General features: G+C 32.9%; 2 pseudogenes; one reads left to right on the top strand and one right to left on the bottom strand.

Moving 5' to 3' along the window:
• Positions 1 to 614: 614 nt before the first annotated feature.
• LOC131168764 (uncharacterized) lies at positions 615 to 2,862 on the bottom strand (annotated as a pseudogene).
• A 9,761-nt stretch (positions 2,863 to 12,623) lies between these two features.
• LOC131177581 (small nucleolar RNA R71) lies at positions 12,624 to 12,724 on the top strand (annotated as a pseudogene).
• The last annotated feature ends 2,327 nt before the right edge of the window (positions 12,725 to 15,051 follow it).

Here is a 15,051-nt window from a genome sequence, read left to right on the forward strand (position 1 = left end):
ATACTAGACTAGATAAAGTCCGTAATGATTATGAGAGAATTAGAGAAAAGGTAGGAGTGGTGCCAATTGAGGATAAGTTGAGAGAAGAGAGATTGAGGTGGTTTGGTCATGTGAAGCATAGACACACGGAGGCTCTAGTTAGACAAGTAGAGCACATTAGGTTAGAGGATAGAAAGAAAAGAAGGAATAAACCTAAATTGACTTGGAGAAGAGTAATACAACATGACCTAGAAGCATTACACATTTCCGAGGATTTAATCCAAAATCATTTAAAGTGGAGAAAGAGAATCTATGTAGCCGACCCCAAATTTTTGGGATAAAAGCTTAATTGAGTTGAATTGAGTTGTAGTGAACTGTTATGCTAAGACAGATAAGAACCAATCATAATGCATAGGGCTATTAAAAATTTCCCCATCTATGGCCAAGAAATCCTGCAACCTTCTCTCCAATAGATTAAAAGTAAGAATAGTACTAATTGTCCCCTAAAATCAATCTACTTGTTTTGGTAATCCAATTGCTAACATTATCCAATTAGGTTTCCATTGCCCATCTTAGCGATAATCTGCACTTGTTGGAAATGGATTCAAACCATAAAATAGAAGAAAAGCTGAATATAATTCAGAAAGCCAACCAAATTAACTCAAATCTAAGTATAACCAGACTTACGAGTCTAAATTCCAGAAATAAGCAAAAGTATTGACAAGAAGACAGGCATGCATGCTATACATTACTTTTCTTGTTAATCAGATATAAAAGCAAGAAAATACTTGATAAGAAAGTGTTACAATTGCATTAAGTCAGCTTTTGATCCATAGCCTTCAACACAGCCAGATCTTGATGGATAAGACTTGGATCTTTACATGAACTAAAAATTGTGAGCCATCAGCTTATAAGATTTAGACTAAGGAACAGGAAAAGTGGGGAGGGAAAAAGCTATCACAAAAGCACGGGCAAAACAAGAATTTTTTGTTTTAATATAAAATGGAAAAATTCACATGCACAATAAGAAAAATGCAAATTTTAATAGAAATATAATTACATAAAAGGAAGTAAGTGATCTAGGAAGAACTTACTTGCTATGAAATCATCTATATAATCACAATCAATTTTTCCATGGGCCATTGCACCAACCTGGAATTATAAGGTGAGAGATCAGGCTACAAGTCTCAATGAGAAAGCAAGTGGTATAAAAGCATTTGTTAGTTTTGAACATACCACAAAAACAATATCCACATCATCACTGACTGCAGCTACATACTTGTTCATTTTAACCAGTTTTTCTGAACTATATGAGAACCCTGATGCAAAATCCAGAAAATCTATCATTGCTAGCAAGTAGTAATTGTCCATTAAAGGGAACAGCCGAAAAACTTGAAGCTTACCTATTTTACGAGAGTTGACAGGCAGGTACTGGGTCACAGGATTCTTGATTACACGCAAAAGCTTCTCACGCTTACCAACAGCAGTTATACTCAGTTGCTGAAGCAGCTGCACTGCAAGATTTAATAAGGTAGTAAACAGTAAGAGCACCTCAAAGCAAACAAAAGATCATGACAATCAGCATTATATTTAAGTGACTGGATCAGATTAGCTTAACACACATAATTCCAGCAAATCGTTTATATGTCCTTGGTATACGCACATGTGGTTTAACTTCAAAAAGAACACCCTTATCTGTTTTCACATATACAGCTCGCAACCTCCCAGCCTTATTTACTGGACTATCTAATATTGATAGGAGAGCCTGGCATCATCATCAACAATCATAACATAAGAAACAAAATTAATTTGAAATGAGGTTTTAACATGGCAAAAAAAATTTCCATGTCATCCCTATTCCAAAATGATTTCTTCCTTTCAGAAATAACATATCATTAACTTTAGCCTCCACCTGGTTTGTTTGCGCTTTCTAAAATGCACTTTTTACTGATTTTGATTTTGCTTAAAAACAAATGTAAGAATAAGAAAGTATAACACTTCATAAGAGAGAGAGAGAGAGAGAATTATTGATTTATATTTCAATAAATTGTTTGCTTTTATTGCATGTTTAACAAATTTCGCTTTTTGATTTTTGCTCAGAAAAAGAAAAGCAAGCTAACCAAAAGAAGCCTCAGTTATTAAGGCAACTCACATCATTGACCAACATTTATACTGTGTCTATAACCAAATAAAACCGAGACCAATAATGGTTCTAAACTGGGACTTAAAGAAAAATCATTGGCGGCAAACAATAGCAATGAATCCTAAAATGCACTAACCTGATAAACAATATCAGGCCTATAATCAGCTGGATTTTTGTTATTTTTCCACAAGAAATTTGCATGATCGTCAGAATTCAAAATCTGGTAACTCTGCCCGAAGAGACCTAATTAGATAGAGTAGAAATCTTGGACAAAAATCTACAATCTTAAGAGCCTAAAGCCATAATTCGACTCCAATTAATGCAATTTACAGTCAACTCTAAACATCTATATTCATTTATGCAAAACTTTCATCGACCCAAAAGCATCTATAAGAAAAAAGGACCCCAATGAGCATTACACACCTTTCCAACTTTAGCAACTTCCAAAGAGGCCCTCTCAAGCACAAATATAAGCCCAGGCTTTTTTGTTTTTAAATCACTTGGAACAATTGGGATGCCTGCCATTTCATGTGTTTGCCCTTCTAATTCTTCTTCTTCCTTCCGCTGGTTTCCATAGCCATTTCTTTTCTTCAACCATAGCTCTTTTCGCTCTTTCTATGGATTGCTCTTGGCTTCCACTTCATCTTCCTATTTATAATATCTGTCCTCTCTCTTCTTCCTCTTCTGCCCCTTTATCCCACACGGCCGTAACATTTCTTCACTTCCCAATAAATTAGCCTTCAACTAGAAAACAAAAAATAATAAATTCAAAGAAATGGGGGAGACCGAGACTACAAGTTCATGAAAACAAATTTTGTGTTCTTTTCTTTTCTTTCTTTGAGTCTCCATCTTGGTATTAAAATTGCAGCAAAATTCACAAGACCAACAAATTAAAACCTCTGTTACTACTTTACAATCTTATGCAAACATAAAGAGAGAGAGAGAGAGAGAGAGAGAGAGAGAGAGAGAATAACCAGATAAGTATGGAGGTTGAACCAAATAGTACAATGGGTAGGGTACCCAGGAATTTCAATTTATCTGAACCCAAACCCGTGAAGAATATAACTACCCATGCCTGTCTCAAACCCAAATGAAATATATATTTCATTACCCCAACCCATACCAAATCCGATAACTAGTAACAGCATACTTTCCTAACCGGCCCAAACCCATTATTTTACTATCCTTTTTGCTGGAAAATAAGGGGGGAAAAAGATAGGAAACCTGAACCTAAAACTATAGAGAAACTTCAATAAAGTGTTGCAAAAGAAAAACTTTTAGAAACAATTAAACATATCACATTAAATATTCACCAAAGTTTATATAATTTAAACAAACATAATACATAAAACATGATAAAAATATTAATCATAGTATATAAATAGTATCAAACATGTCAAATAACAACATATTAAATCACGAATTATAAAACAACAAGTTCATAAATACAACACTAATCTTTTGAAATATTCATGGAAACGTAATCTTTACAACTCTTAGATGGCCGAGAAACAGAGGCAGCCTCACTGTTACCTAATGTTGACATCTCAAAATACCTAAATAGCAGAAGCCAATGTTAAGCAATTATTACGGAAAAAAATGTTAAGCAATTATAATTATAAGATTATAACTTAAAGAATAAGAAATGGTACTAAATGTTGACATAAATTATCAGCAGCAGCCAGCAAGTTCTCAACTTGAAGAAATGATTTGAAGGTGATAGCATCAATCAAGAACAAATGAAATAAAATAAAAAATGGCCTAGCAGAAGAAATGGGTAAAAAAAAAGTTAGGGAAATAAAAAAGAAAAAATAAACATATTCACAAAAGCAGTATAATTTATAGTTAATAATTGTGAGAAAAATAAAAATGGTTTTGACAATATAGAACAAAACACATCCCATTTCCGAAATCAATAACCATAGCCTTTGAAGAAAAAAATTTCAATTTCAGGTTTATCTATAAGGTGACTCAAACCCCATGAATCTTGTAATGACCAGAATAACTCAAAATCAGACATGTTTGGACAATATTTAGCAGAAGATATGGAAGATGAACTTACCTCAGCTGAAGAGCAGGGAGGAGCTTGAGATAAGAGGGAGGAGTCGAAGGGACGAGCGGCAAGAAGCAAAGATTTCTGAGCTGCGGCGAGCTTGAGGGTCGTGGGATGGACGAGCTTGATGGGTGAGGAATGACTCGACGAGATTGCGGGGCGATGACAGTGAGGGTATCGGTGTGCTGTGAGCGTGTCAGTTTTAGAGAGAAACGAGTGGTTTGTTCAAATATGGTTTGTGGCTGGGTAGACGGCGGCGGCACGTTGAAGGGATAAAAAAAAAATTTTGGGGTTTAAGTTTAGATTTTTTTGTGAAATTTAATTGTTTTAATGAATGCAGCTCAATTTTATTTTTTTTTATTTTTATAATGATTAATATTAATATAATTTAATTATTTTAATTAATTAAAAAGTTAAATTTTAAATATTTTTTAATTAAACAAAATTAATAATTATAACTTAAATCTATGATAATTTTTATTAAGTATTTTTCATAATATTAGTTTTATTTTAATTTATTGTTTATACCCGTAATTTATTTTTATATATATAATTTTAAAAAATTTAAATATTAATCAATTAATAAATTTTAAAATATTTATTATTTTGTGTTTTAAGAATATATATTATATAAAAAATTAAAATGACTCTTATAAATTAGTGAAAACTATAAAATGAAGTCATTTATATAATATCAATTTTAGATTGATACTATAAATCTATAATTTATTTATTCTATAATATAATTTTTTTTTTATATATATAAATGTGTGAATGAGTGAATGAATTTTCAAACTAACAAAAAAATACCCTTAATCTATATTATTTACGTTATTAAAAAAATATGTATCGGTGTCTTTGTGGCGTGTCGATTTTAGAGAGAAAGCAGTGCTGTCTTCAAATATGGTTTGTATTTGGGTGGCGTGTTGCATGTTGAAGGGACAAAAAAATCGAGGTTTAGGTTTAGATTTTCTTGTGAAACAGCGTTATTTTAATGAATGCAGTCAATTTTATTTTTTTATTTTTATAATGGTTAATATTAATATAGTTTAATTATTTTAATTAATTAAAAGCTAAATTTTAAATATTTTTAATTAAACAAAATTAATAATTATAACTTAAATCTATGATATTCTTCATTAAGCATTTTTCATAATATTAGTTTTATTTTAATTTATTGTATATACCGTAATTTATTTTTATATATATAATTTTAAAAATTTAAATATTAATCAATTAATAAATTTTAAAATATTTATTATTTTGTGTTTTAAGAATATATATTATATAAAAATTAAAATGACTCTTATAAATTAGTAAAAACTATAAAATGAAGTCATTTATATAATATCAATTTTAGATTGATACTATAAATCTATAATTTATTTATTCTATAATATAATTTTTTATTTTATTTTTAATTTTTATATATAAATGTGTGAATGAGTGAATGAATTTTCAAACTAACAAAAATACCCTTAATCTATATTATTTACATTATTAAAAAATATGTATCGGTGTCTTTGTGGCGTGTCTTTAGAGAGAACTTCAAATATGGTTTGTGGTGGGTAGCGTGTGCATGTTGAAGGGACAAAAAAATCTGAGGTTTAGGTTTAGATTTTTCTTGTGAAGACGTTATTTTAATGAATGCGAGTCAATTTTATTTTTTTATTTTTATAATGGTTAATATTAATATAGTTTAATTATTTTAATTAATTAAAAGCTAAATTTTAAATATTTTTAATTAAACAAAATTAATAATTATAACTTAAATCTATGATATTCTTCATTAAGCATTTTTCATAATATTAGTTTTATTTTAATTTATTGTATATACCGTAATTTATTTTTATATATATAATTTTAAAAAATTTAAATATTAATCAATTAATAAATTTTAAAATATTTATTATTTTGTGTTTTAAGAATATATATTATATAAAAAATTAAAATGACTCTTATAAATTAGTGAAAACTATAAAATGAAGTCATTTATATAATATCAATTTTAGATTGATACTATAAATCTATAATTTATTTATTCTATAATATAATTTTTATTTTATTTTTATTTTTATATATAAATGTGTGAATGAGTGAATGAATTTTCAAACTAACAAAAAATACCCTTAATCTATATTATTTACATTATTAAAAAAAAATATCAATTACGGTCATATATTTACAAAGACCAATAAATGATAAAATTATATATATAAATTCTAATTAAATGAAATTTTGTTTATATAAATAATCAATTTACTAGATCGCAATAAGTTTCTCATTCCTATTACTATAATATCTTCTTTGTTCCGGTCCATTAGTAGAAGAGATCTTTCTTCTTCTTCTTCTTCCATTCCATCTGAACTTTAACCATCAAGAGTTTGATATATTAGATTCTGATATTGTTAAAATTGAAAATCAATTATATAATTGGAACATCCCAAAAAGAGATTATGCAACCCACACAAATTATTCTACAATTAAAAAAGAAGTTTTATCTATTGTTTTATATATTACAAAATTTCAAGATGATTTAGTAAACAAAAAATTTTTATTATGCATTGATTGGTCAGTTGCTGAAGATGTTTTACAAAAATATGTTAGAAATTTGATTTCGAAATAAGTTTTTGCAAGATGACAAACTCTTTTAGGATGTTTTGATTTTATAATTGAATATATCAAAGGATCTTCTAACTCTTTACTTGATTTTCTTACACATGAATTTTTACAGGGAAAAGCTTAAGATCAAAATTAATGAGCACTCCTATTAAAAAGAAAATTACAGTTGACGATTATATAAAAAATACTTATGTACCATTACAGCCTTCACCTCCTCCAATTAATTCAAGATTAATTAGACCCACTTCTCCTTCCAATACATCTCTTAAAGAATCCTTTACATTAGTACACAAAGCCTCCAGCTCTAAAGCCTCTTCCTCCTCCCCACAAACAAAATTTGCCTCTAATTACACTGAAGCATTATTAAAAAGCCTAACCTTTAACCCAACAAACAAAAAGCATTATTAAAACAAAATTTGCCTCTTATACTAAACCTATTGCAAAACACATTACAATCCTAGAACTCAAAATTTTTAATGGAAACTTTAATAACCCAAATTACCCAAACATCATCCAAAACTTATTTCAACCAAACCATTATTTTATCCTAGAAAACCCTTACAAAAATAGAAAATTTTATGAATTAATACTTGTAGATTCCTGCTCTATCAAACCCTTTCAAAAGGGCCCATTTTCCCTTTTTCTTCCTCCCTCCTGTGTCGCACTAGGCACCTCCCCTTCCCTCTTCATTTTCTCTCTCCTCTCTCTTCCCCACCACCGACCACTACCTCCCCCTCCTCCCCAGCTCACCGGAACACCACCAGCAACCATCCCCACCGCTGGCTGCAGCCCTAGGAAGCCGAAAAATCGAGTTGAAGTCCCTCCTATGAGCAGCACGACTCTTCAACTTGTAAGGTCGATTATGGTCGATCTGGTCACCAATCAGTTAGGTCCATCCCAATCAACCTCTACACTTTGAGAGCTTTCCAAAGACACTAAGAACATAAATTTTTGTCAAGGTATTTGTCCAATTCAAGCCTGGAAAGTTTTAGCCTATTTCCACTTTTGGGCTAGATTTCTCCTAGACTAGGAACTCCACGGAGATTCAGAGATCACCGCGTGCTCTACTTGGCAAGAGCTTTGCGGTGATATAAATTTCAAAATTTTCGACATAAAAATTTGATGGGTCCCATCAACCGTAGTATTTTTGAGCCTTTAATAAGTATTATGAGGGTGAGCTGAGCTCCCCAAATGGATATATTTTGTGATTACAGGTCGAGTGAGTCAAGAACTCCTAGTTGGATAATCCAGGTTAAGGTCAGACTCTGTCCGGTTAGTTTCTTAAATTGAGACTTAGAATATGGGCTTCATGGTTGGGCTAAAATAGTTAGGCTTACTATGGGCTTTGGGGGCCTTATACCCAAGTCCTAATCTTTGGTCCAACCAATAATTTAGGTAGTGAAAAAGTTGGTATCAGAGCTTATGCTTTAGATTCAAGGGAAAGTGTGTAACTAGAGTTGTCATTATGCAGTATGGGATTCTATTTCGTCTTTTTTTATAATTCCTTATTTTTAGATTTTGCATTATTCCTTGGAGAGTGTAAGAGTGCTTTAGTTTAGTGGTTCAATTTTTGTGGAGTACATGGTGATGTGAGTTAAAGTTAGCAAATGCGTTAAAGTTTGCCTTAGGAATATGTACTCCAAAAAAATGTTGCGTTTCTATCATAGTAGGGCTAAATGATGTGCCGATCTAATGCAAGGAATGAGTACATAAAGGCGAGCTATGGTAGTATAGTTGCCTTAAATAGGGGTGAGGCTATCACTACTGGCAGTCATCAGTGGATAGCCCCGTCACATTAAGTTTATGCTATTAGTGAGTTTAAGAGAGACAAGAGATTAGGAAACCTAGTATATTGAAATGCACCGTAGTAACTATGTAATGTTCTCAATGTTTATGTTGTAAGCTGCAGATTACAGTATTGACATAGGATTATTGTATAGAACTACGTAGCATCCCTAATGTGTTTCCTAAGGGTGTTTGCAGACAGCCTCTATTTTGATACAGTTATGCCAGAACAGAGTTCTAATTCTACAAAGGAGTTTGGAACTCCTAAATAGGGGTTTAAAACTCTTCAGCTAGAATGTTAAAAGATTATAGTTGGATGGTAACCAGAGTTAATGACTCGGTCACTCTCACATGAGCTAGAGTTATATGAGGAGTTGCTTTAAGATTAGAGGTTTCAGTATAGTCATAAAGTAAAGGTAGCATTCACAGAGTGGGACCATTTGGTCTCAGGTATGGGATCTTAGTTTTGTCATTACAGTGTACTTTTACCTAGAGTTTGATAAAGATAGTACTCTTTGTGTGACAGTGAAATGTAGAGTGTGGTTCTAATTCCTAAAGTAGATTGAAGGTTACGAATCTTTATTTATAGCCTATGAAAAGATGTTTTAGAAAAGTCTATAGTATAATAAGAAAGCTGATAGACTTATGTAGTTGTGGCAATGTAGTAGATATTGAAACTCTTTTACCATCAGTTGTGCTGCAGAGTATGGTAATATCCTTCAAGAGAGATAGCAGATTACTACCAATGTTGGTGACCTACAGAATGGCATCCTATGTGGGATTATAGTATGTGATAGAGAGTTGTTGGCTCTAGTGTCCTAGAGGGGTACATGATTTAGATTTGGTGTAGTCTACTTCAGATATGATAGAGAGTTGTTGGCTCTAGTTGGAGATGTGAGAGTATATGATTTAGATTTGGTGTAGTCTACTTGAGATATGGTTCCTTTGATTAGAGAGCGTTTAAAGACATTTTCATGAGGCAAAGAGTTATGCAGATCCAAGGTGGAAAGATGTAGAATTTGCAATGGGTGACTATGTGTTCCTAAATGTCTCCCTTATGAAGGGAGTCATGAGGTTTCGAAAGAAAGGCAAACTGGCACCCTAATACATAGGGCCTTTTGAGATCACAGACAGAGTAGGAGCAGTTGCCTACTGGCTAGAGTTACCGCCGAGCCTTTCTCATGTCCACTCAATGTTCCACATCTCCATGCTTAGAAAGTACATTCCTGATCCTTCTCATGTCTTTGTGAATCTGTGAGTTGATGAGGACTTGATGTTCGAGGAGCAACATATTGCCATATTGGATTAACAGATAAGAAAACTTCGATCAAATCAGATCCCTAAGGTTAAGGTTCTGTGAAGTAGTCATTTAGTGTAAGAATGTTAAATAAAAGAAGAGTGAAAAACACAAGTTTATACCATTGAATTCAAAAATTTTTCACCTAGGGTCACATGCATCATGCAAGATTTATTTTTATCTATTTGATTTCAATGATAAACAACATATTAAAACTCTTTTAATATGTTTTTGGATCTGTATTTGCCATTTAAGATTTTAAAATTAATCAGTTAATTTTAGAACTCTAGATTAAATCAAGAACAAACACACTAACCTCTTAATGCACTGCAGTGTGTTTGCGCCTTTGAGATTCGTCTTCAGGACACCAAATATTATTCCTTTAGCTTGTCCACACCAAGAACACCTATGGCAGCCCTTGAATAGCTTCTAAAGCTTTTTTTATGAATTAGAAAATCAAGTTCTGCCTTTTAAGAGATTAAAGATGTAAACAGGACACTAGAAACAATTTCTGGCATTTTTAATTCAAGAGATTGATGGCTAATCCGAATTTGGTCATTTTTCAAGTTACCTTACAAGCAGAATTTTGATAAGCTTCCTTCATGAAAGTTGGCACATTTTGTGCCTAGTTTCACCTCAATTAGTCTCAGACCAATTAGAGCCGCACACTTAAGGTTTTAAGCCCAAAACACAAACTGCCCTATTGTATTTTGTTCATACTCATCAAAGGTCACCTTTAACACTTACCAAACTTCACATTCATGCCCATTCTGGTTTGTACCATAATCTAAACATATTTTACCACATATTGTTGATCGTTTTGGAAGCTTACAATCACATTCAACATACACCAATAAGTGCAGAATTTGTCAAACTCAATTACAACAATTTAATCATCTATTCATGCTCATTTACATATCCAACCTTACACCACCATACATATACCCAAGCTGCCTTAACAACTACTGCAATTCAACATTAATATTCCATAAACCAAACATGAAATAACATCCTTATGGTTCACCAAACCAGGCTGCCGATTCATGCATTTACATTCTATTAATTTCCAAGCTTCAAATTTCAAATACACATTCACATATACTAAGTATACATTACCCAAATAATTTCCTACATACATAAACATTTAATCAATCCTTTAATCTACCATTTACAAGCAAAATAAACTGTCCTCAAAGAATTTCCATGGCTGCCAAAAATAAACATCTCCCCTAGAACATCAAACTCCAAAATTCTTTCTACAATTCAAGTACCCATAACCTCCTTACTAACTTTAATGAAGCACTAACCAAAAACACAAACTTACCACTTTGGAAACTCTTCAAAATCTCTCCAAAACTTGGTTTTCTTGCTGCCAATCTACTGCCCAAGGTGTATGGACAACTTTTAGTGAAGAAAGGTGCCAAGAACGAAGCTTAAATCAAGCTTGCATGAAGCTTTCAAGTGGACGACTATGGTGGATCTTCTTTTCACCATTTTCGGCTGAATTTGGGAGCTTGAAGATGAAGTTCAATCTGCTGTCTAAAGGGTGAGTTAGTGGTCCACTTAAATGAGTTAGTGGAGCACTATGCCAAAATTAACTATTAGTTTAATCTTAACTTTCATTTTCCCACATTTAACTCTCCATTTTTACTATTTACATTAGGTACCACTAATTTAATTTTTCATTATATTTTCCAAGTGTAATATCATGTATTTTTAATGGACATTTAGGTCAAAAGACAACTCAGGATGTCAAATGACCACAATGCCTGTTAGTTGCATTCAGATTTTTCGGTAACACCGGGTTTTGTCCGTTTTTCGATTTCTCACTTTTCTTTGTACTAATTAATTAATTTTTATTTGATATTTCTAATAGTATTTATACTTCAATAGGTGTTTATTTAAGTCCTAAAAATATTTTTCAGGGTTCCTCGCGGTTCAGGGCTAGTCAACGGTCCACGCCGTGACTTCTCGGTGCGGTCACCCATCGCTAGGGTTCTCGGCTCGTTTAACTTGGTTACATTTCATTGCTATTATTTTTCCTTTATTTTTCTTGTCTTTCCTTTTCTTATATTTCATTATTCTATGTCTCCTCATCCATATCTAAGTGTAGTTCTAGGCATCCTAGTCAGTCCAGGTACAACAGTCAGCTGAACGATGAGAACGCACTACCAAACATAGGGGTGTTACAATTCTGACCTCTATTTTAGAAACCTGGTAGCGGTGGCCTATATCCCTGCTATTTATTTATTGGATGATTTTGCAGATTTTGTGAATTGGACCATGAAAATGGGGGTGGTTCCTTCATCCAGGGTTATAAGTATTTAAATAAGGGTTATTGACCTGTCTCTAGTTGAAGTTCCCTCTATTGTTCACATAGTTCAGCTGCTCTATTGAAGGCTCATTGTAATGACTACATTCTAAAGTTGCATAACCTCCCCCACAGCTTTTGCAGTATTGATTGCTTGATCCCACTACGTTGGCCTACATCCTATCAAGTCTTTTGTGAGCTGGTCAAACTAGGCATTAATCATGCTGAAGGCATCCAATTCTAGGATCCCTGCTATCTTTCTTACATCTCCCCTCTCGTTTAACCACTTGAAGTTATGGTATGCAACCTTTCCAGTAATTCTAAAGCTTTAGTCATTGTTTTCTCCATGAGGTCCCCTCCTACTGAGTCGACTGAACTCCTTGTGGATGGTAGCGATCCATTATAGAAATTTTGAACAATGAGCCAATCTTTTAGGCCATGGTGTGGACATTCCTTTTGAAGGTCTTTGTATCTCTCCCATGCATCATAGAGTGACTCTCCTTCCTTTTATCTGAAAGTGTTCAGTTCTAGCCTCAATTTTACAGTATTCGCAGGTGGGAAATACCTTGCTACGAAGGCTTGTGAAAGATCCTCCCAAGTGGTGAATGTTCCAGCTGATTGAGAAAGTAGCCACTTTCTTGCCTTATCTTGAAGTGAGAATGGGAATGCTCAGAGTCTAATAGCTTGATCAGTGACCCCATTCATTTTCAAAGTGTCACACAAAGTGAGAAAGCATCAGAGGTGATAATGTGGATCTTCCATGGGTAAGCCTCCAAATTTAGTTTTTGAATCATTTAAAGCAATGCTAGTTTGAGTTCAAAATTGTTGGCCTCAACTATAGGCCTAGTAACACTAGATTGGAATCCTTAGATAGTCAGAACTCCATAGTGCCTCAAGGGTCTTGGTCTATTGTTGTTGTTAGCCATGACTAGAGTTTCAAGAATTTCAGGTTCTGGTGCTGGCTCTTGGTTTCTCTTTTCTCTCCTGATGGTTCTTAAAGTTTTGTCTATTTTAGGATCCAATTCAAGCAATTCTTCTTTAGGTTTAGTTGTTCTGGTCATAAATTGAATTTAACAACTTGAAAAAGAAACAAAAGATAAAATCAAATTAACTAATCTAAAATAATGAAAATAAATGTTTAAATCAGCCAAATTGCCTATCGCTTAATATTACTAAATTTCCTAACAACGGTGCCAAAAACATATTTGCTGGTTATACAACCCCACAAGTGCACGAATCGCTAATAAGTAATAAAGTGATAAGTATAGTATCATTTTCATGAGGAATTTATAAGCATAAGTACTAAGCTAGATAGCAATTTTGACTGTTTAAACTATCAAAAGTTATGAGGGAATGAAATTTAAACTAGTGCTGAATAATTATTAGAAACAAAGGAAAATAAATCCGAGAACTTAAAGAGAATTCTTCTTGGGTAGACAATTCTAGAATTAAGATTTCACACCTTAACCCTGTTATGATTTTAACTTTGTTTTATCAATGGAATGAGTGTTGTTACTTTGATGGAAATTAATCCTAAAGTATCCTAGATCCTCTCTCAAGGTATCTAAGGTGTATTTTAATTAATCTGATCAGTCCTAATTAGAATCCCTTAAGGTCTGTGATTAATTATGGAGATTCACAAAGGTCATCGGCCTATCTCTAGATCAGATTTCATAGGTTCAAAATCTTGATTTTCTGATATTAATCTTCTCCTTTTAATTCTTCAATTAATATATTAGATCATAGCTAAGTGGGTACCAACACATAGCATGCATTAAGAACATAAGAAATTGAATCAAAGCTCAAAACTCAATTCCATAAAACTCAATATACATCCATAATAAAAATTAAGAATGCTACTCTCCTAATTCCAATTAAAGGAACTACTCACTCATGGTGAGTTTAACAAACATAATGTAATAAAAATAGGAGAGCACAAAACCAATATGAAGAATTAGAACAAAAGAACCGAGAGAAAGATTCTACAGCTTTGAACTTGTGGAACTTTGGCTAAAAAATCTCTTCCTTAGTGCGGATGCAATCCACCTTCAAGACGGCTTCGGACCTAGGGATTTCTAGAAGACTTCACTTAAAGGATTTCCTTTTCTCTTTTTCCTCTCTTCCTTTTCAAAGAAAATTAATCCCCCTCCTCTCTTATGCTCTTTACTTGCTCTTATTTATATTAGGTGTCCTAGGGTTAAGTTTTAAAATCCTAAGGGCAGTAGAAGTCTGAATGGCATGCCAAAATAAGAGCTAGAATCGAATTAGGAAGCTAGCTACTGCATAGTATATGGCCTGTGTGTCACTACACGGCCTGGGGTATGTAAGTTTCTGGAGTGACTTCGGCTTTTTTTCAAATGGGAGGCAAAAGGTTACATGGGGTATGTGACTTTACACGGGTTAAAGTACATGATCCGTGTACTATCTCCTTCCCTTTAGTTCTTCAAGCTTCGTTAATCAGAAGGTTGCATGGGTCCTTGGATGGTACACGGGGTGATTTACATGACCCGTGTACCGAAGCTTTCTTATGATTTCTTCAATTCTCCCCTGGCAGAAGGTTACACAGGGTCATGGTTGTGTTTACACGACTCGTGTAAATTATATCAGTAACTTACCTTGCTTTCAAGTCCTTCCAAGCTTTTCTTCTTCACTCTTATGCCTTGGATTTCTTTTAGAACACCTGAAAAGGTGTAGAAAATATGAAATTTAGTGAAGATTAGCTAAATTATCAAAAACTAATGAATCTAACAAATATGTATGCAATTATCTACCTAAATGCCATGCAATATAGTACAATTGTGCCCAAAAACATCTATATAATACAAGTGTATCATCTCAATGCATAAAGCTTCTAAATACAT

The sequence above is a fragment of the Hevea brasiliensis genome, unplaced genomic scaffold, assembly GCF_030052815.1.
Source record: "Hevea brasiliensis isolate MT/VB/25A 57/8 unplaced genomic scaffold, ASM3005281v1 Scaf598, whole genome shotgun sequence".
In the NCBI taxonomy this organism is placed as follows: Eukaryota; Viridiplantae; Streptophyta; class Magnoliopsida; order Malpighiales; family Euphorbiaceae; genus Hevea; species Hevea brasiliensis.